Source organism: Candoia aspera, chromosome 15 (genome assembly GCF_035149785.1).
Source record: "Candoia aspera isolate rCanAsp1 chromosome 15, rCanAsp1.hap2, whole genome shotgun sequence".
Lineage (NCBI taxonomy): Eukaryota > Metazoa > Chordata > Lepidosauria > Squamata > Boidae > Candoia > Candoia aspera.
This window is the reverse complement of record NC_086167.1, coordinates 16,864,241-16,879,655: the sequence shown is the minus strand read 5'-3', so window position 1 is coordinate 16,879,655 and position 15,415 is coordinate 16,864,241.

The following is a 15,415-nucleotide window of genomic DNA, read 5'->3' as shown; positions in this document are numbered from 1 at the left end:
TTTGGGGAGGGGTCAGCATAGATCTTAAGCAGGGGGGGTTGCTCTGAGCACCAGTTGTGGCAGGTCATTTCAGGCAGGCACAGCAGAGGAGGAACAGGAAGAGGGAATAGGTGGCTTTGCGGTATTTCTGGAGAGCCTGGTGTTCTTCCCTCCAGCTGTTGGCTTGTGTGACCATCTCCTTGGGTGTCTCTTCAACCAGAGGATACTCAACAGCAGGGAAGGGCACAGGAATTCAACATCATCCCAACCCACCTCAGAAAGCCCGGGGGGCAGGGAGGAGGGGGTCTCCCCGAAGACATTGGCTGTATTTCCTGGGCAGATCTTAGGGAGAGAGCTTGCACCCCATTTGATCCATCTCCCAAAAATAGGCTTCACAGGTTCCTCAGGTCTCACCCCACCAAGAGGCCTGGAAACACCACTGTGGACCGGAGCCTCCAGGAGCTGGAAAGAAAACTGGATTTCCAGCTGAGCAGCAGAACAGAGAGACAGGACATTTTGGGAAAGAAAAAAGTGCTGTCTGGGAGTGATGGAAGTTCTCCCGGTGGCCAGCCCAGGACAGAAGGCCCCGGGGCCTGAGGCTTGGCAGGGAGCAGAAATAAGCCCCCCAAGAGATGAAAGAACTCATCTTCCCACCCGGCCCATCTCTAGGGGTGGCACTTGGCAGATCAGGCTTTCGCCTTGCTTGTTAACAGCTCCATGCAAGGAAAAATTCTTTGGACCAAAGGGCAGCCCTGGCAAGGGTGTCGTGTGGGAGGTTAATGGCTGGAAGATTCCTGGCCTGACTAAACGTGAGGCGCTGGCCTCTGGTCTCACCTGCAGCCATCCAGATTTGCAGAACACTAACAGGCTGGAGAGCTGAATTGGCATCTGCACGTGGTTAGATGCTCAGGGCTCCACATTGCCTGCCTGCCTGCCTGCCTGCCTGCCTGCCTGCCTGCCTGCCTGCCTGCCTGCCTGCCTGCTGCCCTTGGGAACCTGCTTCTCTTGGAAAATCTGGTCAGGCCATTTCACCATTTCATTAGGGCTCTCAGCTGCCAGGCAGGTGGAAATTCAACAGGGGGTGCACAAAGAGAGCAAGTTAGGGACAGCCCGCCCCCACTGCCTGACAGGCCCTTGGTTTCCTCTCTGCACCAGAAAACAGACCTCATCACGTTTTTCTGTGCCTCAGCTGCAGTTGTAGACCACCAAGGTCAGCTGCTCAAGAATTGCACTCACTCAATCGATGCCAAGCACTTTTCTGGGAAAAAACCGCTCCTTTACAAGCTAATTACAGGCAGGCCAGCCAAGTCCAGGCAGTTACATCAAATCAGAATTCTTAGTTGAAGAGGGCTTTAGCTAGACTAGAGCTGCCAGCTAAGGTTCTGCAGAGTTCCTTTCCTCTATTTATATTCTGGACTCAGAGCAGAGCCCTAGGCAGTGGTATGTACCTGAAACATGGCCCGTTTGGTCTAATGCTCACAGTCTTTCAGCCGAGGCACACTACAAAACTGTGTCAGAACCCAGCTTCAGAGGCCGATTGCCCATTCTCCTCCGTTCCGCCTGAGGGATGCCAGAGCTGGCCAGGAGGAGAAACTGCCTGTTTGCCTTGTTTTATTTATTTATTTTTTAATCTGTTCAATCGTGTCTGATTCTCAGAGGCTGCCTAGACAAGTCCTTGCAGTTTTCTTGGCAAGGTTTTTCAGAAGTGGGTTGCCATTGCCTGCTTCCTGGGGCTGAGAGAGAGTGACTGGCCCAAGGTTACCCAGCTGACTTTGTGCCCACGGCAGGACTAGAACTCCCAGTCTCCAGTTTCTAGCCTGATGCCTTAACCACGACACCAAACTGGCACCTAGGGTTAGGGTTAGGGTTGCTTTGTAACCAGACCTTAATTAGAGAGATGGGGTTGACCTCCCAGCTGCAGCCCATTGCTCTTTCAGCCTGGGAGGCTTTGGGGGCCCTGAATCATGCCAAGCCAGGACCCAGCCACCAAATCCCACCACCTCGGATTTCAGGGCATCCTGCCTTCTCCAGCTGAGGGTGGCAGACAGTGCAGATTGGCAGAGGCATCCTCTCCTGTGGCCCACCACTTCCCTTGGAGCAGCCCCTGGCTGTCCACCCTTGGCTTCAAAGGCTCCCAATGGCCAGCCCCTCCCCTCCCCCCCTCCCCATCCTTCTCCGGGGCCATCACCCCTTCAGTGACCATCAAAGAGGCAGCGCTTCAATTGCATCATTCTAGGGAACCCTTTGAGGGATGAAAGGAAGGCTAGAAATATCTTTTTAAGCCAGGCTGCCTGGCTGCTAATTCCAGACAAGGTTGGGTTAGGGTCAACCTTTGGCCAACCATCTTGACTTCATTTCCTTCATTTTCCTGCCCTGAGCATTTGTGGGATTTTCTGGGACTCCCCCCACCACTCTGAATTTTTTTGCCCAAATTACTACTTCCTGCTGCCTGAAAGAATCTTTTTTAAAAGCACAAGACAAAGCCAGGGAAATGATAAATGCACAGACCTGTTTGCCCAGCACAGGATGCAGCAGCGTTGGCTCCAAAGCTTTTTGTTTATTAAAGCTGCCTGCTCTGTGGATTCTGCAGAGAAGAGAGTTGCCTTTATGTTCCCTTTCTCACCTTGAACTGCCCCTCAGTGCTGCTGCCCGATTCATCTTAACTGGAAGTCCAGAATGCAATGGGAAGAAGTGAAAACCACTGATGCCCCTTGCTGCTCTCCTGGGGCATCCCCAGAGCCCCCGGAGCAAGTTCCCAAACCTGGCCTGTGAGGGCAGCCCCCTGCCAATGCCCTCCTTCTGAACCTGTTTTCCAGCAGCTGTAAACCCCAGCCCCCCTCTGACTTGCTGGCCAGGGAAGGATGCTGGGACCTGGGCTGCTCCTCTTGGCTAAGCACCCAAGAAGCCCCTGCGTGAGGCCTGCTGTGCCATCTGACAGCCCCTCCCTCCATCCCCACAGCTGCCCCTGCCTGTCCTCCTCCTCAGCCAGGGAGGTGGGCAGCCTTTCTGCCTGTGCATGTGGAGTGGTTTCCACCCACAAAGGGGCCTGGGGGCCTCCTCCGCCCCCACCCGCTCACTTCCTCAATTGCATAATTCAGCACCGCCTGGTCTTGGGGGCCCCACCATCCTCTGTGGGGGCAAAGGAGCAATCTGGGCAGCCTGCTAAGAGGACGCCCAGCCTGCTGCCACATTCAGTAAATCAGGGCTAATGAGGCAGGGGAAGGATCTCGAGCCCAGCACTGTTCTGGATGGCAGCTTCCACAACCACACGACCACACGGCACAGCACAGCATGGCCGTGGCTGCCTGCATGTCCTCCGGCGGTCTCCGTGCCACATGGCAGCCCAAGGATAACTAGCCCTTGCTAGTGCCGCCCCTGCTGGGCCAAGCCCTCCGCTGCCTAGCCAATGCTCCCTCTAGCCAAAGGCCCCTGCCCTCCAGACATCCCTGAGGAGGGATGCTGGCTAACCCTGCAGTTAAACCTTGGGGCTGCCTTTCATGGCAGCAGCCCCACTCCCATGGCCTAGTCACGCAAACACTGCTGGGGGATTCACCTGCTCAGTGTGCCCCAGAGGGTTTCTGGGTTGGGAGCATGCAGGGAGGGCATGCTAGCCCCAGCCTTTGCATCCGGAAGGGCAGCCTCCTTTGTTCTCCGCTGGCCATTCACTGCAAGCCTCAGCACTTCTCCTTTGCAGAACCTTCTCAGCCTCAAAGCTGGGTCATGTAAATTGACCCAGCATGGGAGGAAAATGCCATTTGAAAAGCAGGTTTGCCCCTATAGGAAAATGTCCTCCTTCCTTTGGTCTACGATCCATCATCCCTCCTCTTCCCATCACCTTCGTCTCTAGCTTCAGGCAATCCATCTTACGGTTAAAAAGAAAAAGATTGATTCCCACAAAATGCCGTTTTCAAGCAAGACAAATGGAAAGGGGGCCCTTTGGACTAATATGTTGCATTTGGTCTAGAAAGGAATCAGCAAAGGATCCCAACTGATAGTTACAAGCAGATCTGTCACCAGGGAGTCCAGAAAGGAGGAGCTGGATGCCGAAAAGAGTATTTAATGTGCTTTGCTAAGGCCTGGCCCTGTTCACACAACTTCCTGAACCGGGTCCACAGTGGCAAGATCAGTGTCGTGTGAGGAAACCACAAAGACGTCGACTGACCCAGCCAACTGATCGCCAGGGGCCAAAGAAATGCCAGTCACACACTGAGTTGAACTAGCAACCCCGAGCACCCTTCATGTGGGAATCCCTGCACCCAGTTCCTCTGAGAAGAAGAGCTGGAGAGAAGGAGCAGCAAGAAGGCCCCCTCCCCAAGCCCACCCCCTAAGCCTGCATTGCTGCTCCAGGCAGAATCTGGAATTTCACTTTTAGCCCCGGATCGGATGGGAGAGGGAGGCAGTTGCAAACCATCCGGGGTTGCTTCCCACCCCAGAATCTGAGCCTTGGTAAAGATGGCAGCAACACCACCTTTCTCTCCGGCTTATCATTTGCTCCCCTTGCATCTGAGGTGGGAGATCCCTTTCCTGGGGGTGGAGACTGTCCTCAGCCCTGGTGCTGGATGCTGGCTGGCCCTGGGCACTGGGGCAGGGCTGCTCCATGAAGCGTGGTGTGGCTCTGCCCTTTCCCTCTGCCACCCAGCGGGGGGGGGACTCAAGACAGGAAGACAGTCACGTCTCTGCCGGGGATGTCATGTGCTCCTCGCCGGGTGAAGGAAGCACAGCCTGATTGGAATGCCGAGCTTCACTTCTGCTTTTCTCCCTAATGAGACAAAATAAATTTACACCGTGTCGTCCCCCCCTCCTCTGCCCCACTCCAAAGCAGAGGCAGTTTTTATGCCCGTTTAAACAACCTCCGATCTCGCCCGAGCTGCACAGTGCTTGCAAGCTGACTGCATTTTTATGAGCAGACTTGTTATATGCCAGCAAAGTATGCAAAATATGTCAGGCCCAAGCCGAGATTGGAATCAAAATGACTCTAATTACGTGTAATAATTTTTGCATCCCTGCATAAAACAAGATTTGGCTTTTTATAAGAGAGAGAGAAAAGAAATAAAGCCTTTGCAATAGTTAAAAGACAAATCATTTAGCAGGGTTGCAAGAGGGAGGAAGAGCAGACAATATTTGGAGGGGGGTGAGGGCCAAGGGCTTCCCACCCCTGGCGGTGGCTGTGATGACAAGGAGATTGCTCCTGGGCAGGGGCCAAATGCTCCTAGCTGGGTCAACTGAGTTGCCACAACCTGGCTTTGCCATCTTTCTATGTTTCTTCCCAGCTGCTGTGGCTTCCTCGCCCAGGTTTGCCCATCCAGTGGTGCTCTGAAGCTCAGTGCACACCTGAGCAATGTGGCCAGAGGTTCCATCTGTGGTCACTTCTCCCAAGGAGGTGTGATGTGCTGTAGCATTTTGAAGCAGTACTCCCCAGCCCAAACTTGCCTCTTGGGTGAGGCAAGAAGAGTAGCTGATCTCCAGACAGGAAATGGGTTGGAGAAGAGGGCCCCTCCCAGAGGGAGATTGCTCAGGCCCTCCCCTGCATCCTGTCCGTGGGAGCTGCTGCACTGGGCTTCCCTTCCTCTGATCAGGAGGAGGGTCAGGCCACTCTGCTCAAGGGAAGGCAAGCTTGCTCCCCGACGGCGAGGAACGCTTTAAAATCAGGCATTCCAAGAAGGGGGCACCGATGTCGTCTGCCTGTCTGCAACCAGAAGATATAGCTTCCCCTTGCTCTCCCCTCCGGCTCCCTCACCGTTTTTAAGCCAGAAAACTCTTTTAGAGATTCCAGGTGTGGCAAATAGGTGATCTCTGAGGGCCAGCCAGAACACCAAGGCTTAAGGCAAGGTAGTTGAAAACACTGGCAACCGAATCATAAAATGTCCCAGCCACAGCTATTTTCTCACTTCAGCAGACTCTTGCGACGGTCGGCATGCAAAGGGCAGCTGAGCAATGCTTTCTTGCAGAAACTGTTTCCGGTTTTGCCTGACCTCTAACTGTTTCTGGGTGCCTGGTGAGTTGTTCAGTAAGAAGTGATCTAGTCCTTTATAGATGTCATTATTCTGAAATACTGTTGCAGATCTCAACCAATTTCCTCAAAGAGAACAATTGTGATTGTGGTTGGTAGAAATCTCGGGTGGTGGGGAGGAAAGAGAAAGAAAAGAAGTGGCATTTGGAATGCAAATATGTCATATTTACATAAAATATTAATTTGAAAGAGCAGGTTTCTTTCTTGCATCTTTTTACTAATCCACTATTTACAGTAATGGCTGAGATGGTTGAATTGTTTCAATTGCTAGAGAACACTTTGGCAATTTTTAACCCGGGAGGCACGGCACATTTATGGCACAATATCTCTGTCGTTGTGCATAATGCATGCTCACAATGCACACTGAATTGTGTTATGATGCAGGTGAAATACAGCTGAACAGGATGAGCATGATGGCATATTACGATGCCCATTTGATTAAAGAAACTTGCATGTCTACGGAATGCCTGTCTGTCATTCAAGATTCCCAGACTAACAAGGTGATCCTCCCACAAATGATGGAGCTGGAAATAGTATGGGCCTTGAAGCAGAGAAGGGTCCAGCTCCCCCACTGGCAGGACCCCCGATGGCAAGGCAGACAGTCTCGTGTGGACTAGATGTCCAGGCTGGTCCACCTGGTCCCCAGCATTTTTTGAGGTCCGGATCACTTCCAGAGCCAAGACAGCAATTTAACTGCCAAAAGAAAAGAAAGTTGAGGTGTTCAATACCTCAAGACCCTGGAATGTAAAGAAAATTTCCCCTCCCTGTTTTTTAGCAGGATGGAGATTAAAGTAATTAGAAGAGGCAGGTCACTGTTTCCCAAAGTAACCATTGAGTTGCATTTGGGCACCTGTGCTGCCCAGTCCTGTGGTCTCCCCAGGGAATGTAAGAAAACCCCTGCGGGATCAGGCCAGGGGCCACCTTAGCCTGACATTTTGATTTCCCAAAGGCCGTTCCTCTGCTCACAAGAGTAGATGCCTCCTGAGTCAAGAGGGGAAGTAACAGTTGGGGGGGGGTTGTTATCCCCGACACACTCTAATGCTGTAAACCCCCACCCACCCAAGGGATTGGTAGACCGCAGGGAGGCCTGTTGGTTTGACTCTTCTCCAAAGTGGACCAACCTATGAAGACTGGAAGAGAGATCTGAAAGTCCAAATCAGAGGCTTTCCTGGCTTGGGAGAAAGACCACACGGTCTGGCAAGGTCCCACCAGAGGGGACCCTGCTGGAGATGCTGCCTCCCACTCTCTCAATGGGAAAAACAAGAGCCTTCCCATCTCCAGGGCCAGCTGGGCATCAAAGGAAGCAGCAGCTAGTTGGGGAGCCCTCTGGCTCCGTTCTTGGAGTTAGATGTGTCATGCTCTTCTGATGCTGCTCAGCCTCCACCCAGATGTCGAATTCCCTTGGGTCGGCTCTGGCAGGAGGACGGAACCTGAAGAGAAAACCCTGTTCTCTGCCTGTGAGCAGGGGTGGCACAGAAGGCAGTGCCAAGGGCATCCCAGCTGCTCACAGTGAGAAATGAGCCCTGGTTGGGCGCCAGCAGAGAGTCGCAGCAGGGGGAACCAGGAGGAAGGGGCTGGACCACACGTCAAGACTTGCAGCCCAGCTCCTTTGTGGGTCTCCTCCTCTCAAGAAGAGGAGGCCGATCCAGAGATGATGAGCAGGTGGAAGTGGAAAGGGGCAGCTGGTGGGAGATGCTGTTTGGCTCCCCCCACCGGAGGGTCATGGCCGAGCAGGAGGCAGGTGGGGAGGGATGGAAGGAAGCAGACGCCACCCCCTCTCCACAGAATGGCCAAACCCACCAGGTAGGGTTTGCAGGGGCAACTCTTCGCTGTGGCTGGAAACATCCCCACTGCTGGTGGCCCTTTGGACACCGAAGAGCTCTTCTCATAGCAGTTATCCCCACCTTGGTCTGTTCACAGACTCTCGCTGGTTACCAGCAACAATAGGAATCAATGATGATAAATATCGTGATTTAAATTAATCCCAGACTTGTTACGCCTCAACTGTTATCTAGACAGACTTGACTTTTTAAACAATTCTTCCCAATGGATTTGTTACAGCTCTGTCTTCAGACATATTGTCACCCTTGACATATTATTTGTTGCTTTCATACTTTGCTCTTATTAATTTTACACTTGTTTGTGAACTCCCACAAATATGAGAGTTTTTTTACAGAGTAGTAGGCCGATGAACTGTCTCACTCTTTTTCCAGTTGAACTTTTCTAACATTCACGTAACCAGCTCCCCAGAAGTGTGCCTTGCCTGGCAGGTTGCTCTCCTGGGCAATGCCTTCTTCTCTGCCAGGGCGCTTGGGAGAGGAACTCTCCTCGGCTGCTCTGAAAATCCGAGATTGTGCCAGCTGCATTCCATCAGCCAGAAGGATTTCCCCTTCTTGGGGAGATTTTCTACAGCATCTCCAATTTAGTTTCGCCTCCCTCAAGATCTGTCTCTGCCAGGATGGACACTTGGCCATCATCAGAGGCTACAAGTTCAAGGGCACATCAGCCCAGGGGCTTGGGAGCCACCCGGAGCTCTCCAAGGTCCTGGGCACCAGCAGCTGCCTCCCTTCTGCTGCGTTGCGCTCCTTGGTCAAAGTTCAAGCAGAAACCTCTGAAGAAGATGTGCAGGACATACCTAAATGTTACCCTCCTCCTTCTCTCAAGATTGCCCAAACTTCTTTAGCCCTTACTTCCTCCCTTCCTCCCTCCTCAAATGTCTACCTCCATGTTTCTGGCAAAGCCAGCCTACCACAAAGTACAACAAACAATGCAATGTTTAGTGCAGACAAACAAACCAAGAAATAATGATAAAACCATTATATCACATTATTATAACAGCTGTTACTGCAAAACTTGAAGTATATTTCAGCACAGAAATGCCAGCTTATAAAAATTAGTGTTCAAATGATGTCTAAAAGCAATCGGGGGTGGAGGGGGGTGGAGGTCTGTACGTCCCTGGAGAGGAAGTCCACAGCAGGGGGGCCATCAGAGAGAAGGCCCCACCCTGGAAGACTCTGGCCATGCTCCCTCCCTGGATAAGCAGAGCACAATGGATGGGGGATAATAGGGAAACCTCTGCATTAAGTAGGCAGGTCCTGAGCCTCAAAGAGATTGATCTGCTTTAAGAATCACCCCACATTTTGCAGCAGGACCCCCAAACGGGCAGCCTCGGGTCATTCACTTTTGAAGCACCAGCACCTGGGAGATGCACTTGGGTTCCAGCCCCAGGGCCAGCCAGTCCTTTGTTGCTCTCTGCCAACCCCCTGCCAGGACCACAACCCATTTCATTGCTGCATTCATTCAGACAACCTGTGTATCTAACCACACTAGGAACATTAGATACGTAAATATGATTGTAATAAAGGCCCAAGTGATGGAGAAATCATTGAAATAAGTCCTGGGAAGGTGATTCGGTGCCAGGATTAATTCTGTCACCTTTGCTAGGCTGACACTTTGGGGCTTTAATACAAAAATATGTCATTCTACCAAGGCTAATAATGCTGAGTCCGAATAACAGGACATGCAATCATGACAAAATTCTGGATGGAGTGTACTTTCCCAGATGCTGCCGACAGTGAGCAAACAAGCAGGTGTACACACTTACACGCTCACACCTGCCCACTCTGGAGATGAACTTCTCTGCCTTGACTGGGGCTTCCAAGGAATTTGGGGATGTTTAGGTAGGCTCCATAGCAGGGAGTGGAAGGGAAAGAGGTGTCCTGGGGTGTCCTGAACTGGAAGGGCAGTTGCATTGCTTCAGCGTGGTCCAAGTACAGCCAGCTTCAAGCCTGCTGGTGGAGAATACTTTTATTTTTATTAAATCCTTTGTGTCCTGCCCTGCCAAGACACCACCATGATAAGGGAGCTTCTGCATGTGACAGGCAGACACCTAGCAGGGCAACACTTGGGCCTTCTTGCTGGGAAGAGAGGCCACCCAGGCTAATTTAAGGGGCCATGACCCCCTTTTTCAGCTTCCCTCAAGCCAGGGGGTCTCTGTGCTGGGGAGGGAGTCCTTATCCAGACTCCAGGAAAAGCTCCTGGTAGGAAGACTGCATATGGCAAAACCAGCCATCTCCCTCTTGGTTTCCCCCCAAAGGAGAGGAAGGAATACCAAGATCAGGGAAGCTCCAGCAGTGTCTTCATTGCTACAACAAGCCGCTGGCTGGTGGGTGGTCCCCCCTGTCTCCCCAGCGACCTTCAGTAGGGTTGAACTCCCAGGGTGAATCCTCTTGAGGAACCCAAACCTGGCCTTTGACTCAAGGAAACCCCTCCCCTTCTGTCTTCCCCCTCTTCCCATGGGTTGTCAAGAAAACCATCTCAAATCCTTCCTCTGGACTGGGGAGATGGGACTTGCATGAGCATGCTGCTCTCTGACCCCTGGCACCTCCTGCAGTGCATAAGCCACGCTCTCTCATGGTGCTGGCCATCCAGGAATGCTTTGTCTTCAGTCTTCACCCCTCCCTGAGCAAGGGGGAGCCTTTGGCCAGTGACTGCCCACCTCAGAGAAGTCTTTCCTGATAAGCAGAGGGAGGCAAGAGAGTCCAAAGGGTGCTGGGGGCATTTCAGATCCCACCTGGCAGACAGAGTTGGGTTGGATTTGAAAACAGGCTTTAAAGATCCCCTGGTAGACCTCAGCCTCCTGCCTATTGAGAGCTGGCCTTTAGCCAGAAGGTGCCTGCGTCCTTTCTCCCTGTGCCCAGATGCCAGGTGGGCAAGAGGGATGGGCCTGGAATGCCTTCAAAGATGACAGCTGCTTGGGAACTAGAGGCTTTCCAGCAGGAATGCCTCCCTGGGCAGCAACCTTGGGAACTCCCCCTCCCTTCAAGGTAGGAATGGAGCCCACCTACCCCTCCCCCAATCCAGACCTGGGGCCATCCCTTTCCAAAGCCTTGTGCCAGTTCTCTTGCCCATTTCTTTAAGCTACAACTCTCTTGTGGTTATTCCAGAAAAGGCAGTCTCAGGCACTCAGAATCACAGGCCACAGGTGAGCAAAGTTTTTATGGAGGAGTGTGGCATTCACTTCCCATCACATGTACTTTTTTGCGGGGAAATCCCATTGTTCTGGTCAATCAGGTTTGTGAAATAAAACCTGCAAGGTCTGTTTAACCAGCAGGGGAGATCTAAAAAGAAAAAAGGAGAGAAATGGGTAGGATAATGAATAGTGATTCCTCATTCAGCTTCATTGCTGCAGGAAGGGGAAAAAAGGCTGCCCTCTTCAATCCTGCAGCAGCCTCATCAAAAGGCCACCGATATTCCAGTCAACCTTCTTTTAGGCAGGTAGAAATGCTTTGCTGTCACCCAAAAGAAGTGTCTGTCATCCTCCTCCTCCGAGCTCGTGGATTGTAGGGAGGCATTCAATTTGGAGTCAATTTAAATTTCAATTGTCTGTGAAATCTAAATCAATAGGCTATAGTTCAATGGTGCTTTAATAAAACGGGACATAACCGAGGACTCGCTAGGGGATTTGGTATGATAAGAGATTGCAAAAAAACCTTAGTGGCATAATAGTAGCAGGACCATTAGAGAATTATGCTGAACATTAACAAGGAAGCCTCCGAGATTCTGCTCCTTGGGAGCCCCAGGAGGGAGGGAGGGAGGGCTTAGAAACAGCAGAAAGCTGCAGGGCACTTCCCTCTGGAGATCAGGACAGACTTTCTGGAGCTCAGCTGTTGTTTGGAGACGAACAGACAATGATCCTGTCACCAGGAAGGTCCCAGCACCCCTTTCACTCCTTTCAGGAGATGCATGGCACGAAGCGGCTTACACAAATCTGTGTCCTGCAGCCTTGTTAGAGCTGAAATTAAAATGTCACACAGATTCCAAATCTGGTAATTGAAAAAGACACAATGCATCTAGAATATATGAAATGTAATATTTCCATGCTTTATTTACCTTCTGTTACTGAGCTCCCTTGAAAGAATCCTGAATATGGTCTTGCTGATAAAAATTGTGAGCTGCAGTTGTTATTCAGAAATTAAATGCATACAGAAGTCAGAAAACAGGTCTTCCTACAAAAGCTTTTTTCCTTAAAAATAAAAAGTTGAAAAAAAGTGGGGGAGTCCTTCACTAGCCTTTGTGCACTGCACACATTTTGCATCTAGAACCATGAGCATGGGCCCTTCTTGAGCATCAGATGGTGGAGCTCAGCCCCGCACATCCTTTTTGCTTGTGGAACTGTGGGCACTTACATGCCTTGGCACTTCCAAGCCATGCTCCACAACAATTGCGCAGTCCAGCAGATTTAATCTCTGAGCATTGCAGCCAACAATTTCCTCCCTCCCTTGCCAGCAACATCAGCATCTGGGCAGAGCAAGTCCACCAGTTGTGGTTCCCTTTGCCTTTGAGATTTCTGGGAGAAGAAGGGTTGGGTGATGGGCAGCCTGCATGGCCCTGCATTCATTCGGGGTGGAGATGGCCAATGGCTGTGGTCAGCTGCCCTCCCTTCAGCCGCTGGAGCGCTGCCCTCCCACTCCTTCCCAGAGAAACTGCCAGGAGCAAACGTCCTCCTCTGGGGCCCTCTCAACACGGACATTTAGAGGAAGGGCCTCTCCGCTTCTCTCTGGTTTCTGTGCTCGCAGGCTGAGACCACTCCGTCCACTGAGCAGTCCACTGATTTCATCGTGAATCAGCCCAGGTCTGCCTGGCGACCTGTGTATCCTGCAGCGGGACCCACAGGTCTGTCCCCAAGCTCTGCTCTGCACATTCTTGCCTCAGGCTGAGCCACAGCACCTCTTCCTCAGGAAGGAGCAGCAGTCAGAGGATGATGATGATCATCATCATCATCATCATCATCCCCCACCAATGGGAGGTGGCAGGCAGGTGTTTCTGCTCCCCAGGTGGGTGCCGCATTGCCCGCCTTAACTGGCCCAGCCTGGCCCTCCCGGTCAGGATCAGCAGCCTCTCTGGCTGGAGAGAGAGCAGCTGCGCAGGCCTGATCTGGCTGGGCCCTCACTGGCGCTTAACTACTCATTCTGTGATATATCATCTGCAGTTCAGATCTCTCCTCCTAATTTATGACTTTTCTGTCACTCTGAGCGGTTCCCAAACAGCATTATTTAACTTTATTTGCATTTAATAATAATTCACCTTTTCTCGGCACACTGCAAATTATCATAATCAGGCTGGAGGTGAGATTGAATTTCATCAACAGTTGAAGGGCTTCTCCCCCCCTTCCCTTGGCACAGAGGGGAGGATTGTCCGCATGAAAACAGCCTCTGCACCCAGGCAGGATGGGATGTGGCTTCCTTCCAGCAGGGGGCATCACCACCCCCATGCACCAAGGCTGCCTTCTGCTGGAAGGGGCCAGGCAGTGGGCTGGGGGGTGGTCCTGGGCTCAAAGAAGGGCTTGGGAGGGGCTTGAGCCCAGCACCAGTCCAGATCCTCCCCCCTGGGTGCCTACCAAGATTTCCAAATCTGCCGATTTCCAAATCTGCTTTGTGCCCACATTATTAGCCTTTTATCAGAGGAGGAAGATTTGCTATTCCTTACCTCCCTATACCTATAGGCTTAAACAAACCCAGAACATGTCTCCTTTTTGTGGGAAAAAATATAACCTTGTTCAACAATGCTCTAAGCTACCTGTTTGTCTCTCTAAATTTATTATTTGGGGAGAAAAAGCAAACAAACCAAAAGGAATAAAAAAATAATTTTCTGCACTGCCTATTTTCGCTTGAAAAAAGCATGGCTGGGAAGAATGCCAAGGGTCTCCCTTTTTCCCCCTGGAAAATCAAAATGTCATGCCGTTTACTTTTTCCCATCTCCACTGAAGAGGCCCCAGAGTCCTCTCGAGTTAAATGAAACTTTTAAAAGTCTTGTTCTTAAGAATGGCCGGAGACCTGGAGAGCAGCTCGGAAAAAGCCACATAAGAAATACAACTAGCCTTGTGCAAAACCCTAATGAGAAAAAGAACAAGTTGAGATGGAAGCTTAACGAGAAATGCTGGACAAGAAAAACTACATGCCTGCCACTCTGGGGAGGGGCTGCCAGCCTCCACGCGGCCAGCCGGCATATTGATCAGGGCCAAAGAAATGCGCAGAGGCTGGGGGAGAGATAAATGGTGGGAGATACCGAGCGAGCCAGTGCGTAAGTGAGCCAGCGAGCACCAGGCCTGATGGAAGCCAGAGGGAGGGGCGGGATGCAACTAAATCAAAGAGCAAATCCAGCAAAGAGATGCGATAAAAGGATTTGTGTTTATGGCGTAAAAGGAGGAGAAGGAGGAGAAGGAGTGGGGGGGGGGCACTGGGGGCTGGCCTACTGTACCTCTTTTGGGTCCCGGGGCCAGGTGGGTGGGGAGGGCAGGGGGCAGCAGGAAAACAGCCAAGTCCTGGGAAAACAGGCAAATGCTGGAGGAGCCCCCACCCCAGGCCCCATGCCGAGCATCCTTTCACCATCTAGAACGTGAGCACAGAAATGCATCCAGCTAATGCATTTAAACACATTCCCTTATGTAGAACATCAGTAATAATTGTAAAAATGGGCATTGATAGGGCTGGGCTGAGCTTTAATTCAGAGATTCAATTTGAAGCCAATTCGATCAAATCTCTGAATTGAGTCAAATTGTTAAATTGAATCAAATCACATGCACAAAAGCCTCTTTTTTTCCCCCTTGCATCGAGTTGGAAAATCGAATCAAAACAATTCTCTGGATCAATTTGAAGTGTCAAAATAGATCAGATCAGTGATTTGATTTGAAGCAGGTCACAGCCAATCTGTGTCCCCCTCATAAGTGATAGCTGAGCCTTGGGATCGCAGTGGCCCTTCCGAGGAGGCCAGAGACCACTGTGACAAGCTTCGGGGCTAGCCTACCTCTGAAGGCTCTGGTGGGGCTGATGCCCACAAGTTTCAAATCTGCTTTTATTCTTGAAGGTGAGGACAGAGATAGCAACTGGTCCAACATCATCCAGGGAGCTTTGTGGCAGGAGTCAGAACTGAACCTGGGTCTCCCCAGTCCTGGGTTAGCACTGCAGCGCATGGGCGGGACTGACACCACATGCCAATCTTAGCCAACATGAAGTTTGGCTCGTCTTCCCTGGCTTAGCGTGTTGTGGGAACGGAGTGTAAGAGGATGGCATGGAAGCAGCCTGGGGTCCAGAAAGCAGACGCATCTCATTTTGACCAACAGCTGTGATTGGGAGACATTTTTCCTTCTGGCTGGTGCATGTGGAAGAGGGAGGGCAGCCAAGCTTGGGGCCTCAGCCAGTCACAGTGTTTATCCCATGTTGCACACACATAGTCAGGACAGCCCATTCACAGAGAGTCAGAACAGAGGCTAGAACTTGCTGAGATGGCGAAATTGTCTTAAGAGAGATGACAGCACCTATGTTTATTGCTGACTGGTAACCCCTTATGGACTTTTTGCATAAAACGAAAAAAAATGCTTCCGACTTATGGTTTTGATGATTAGATAGGACAGATTATAGAAAGAAG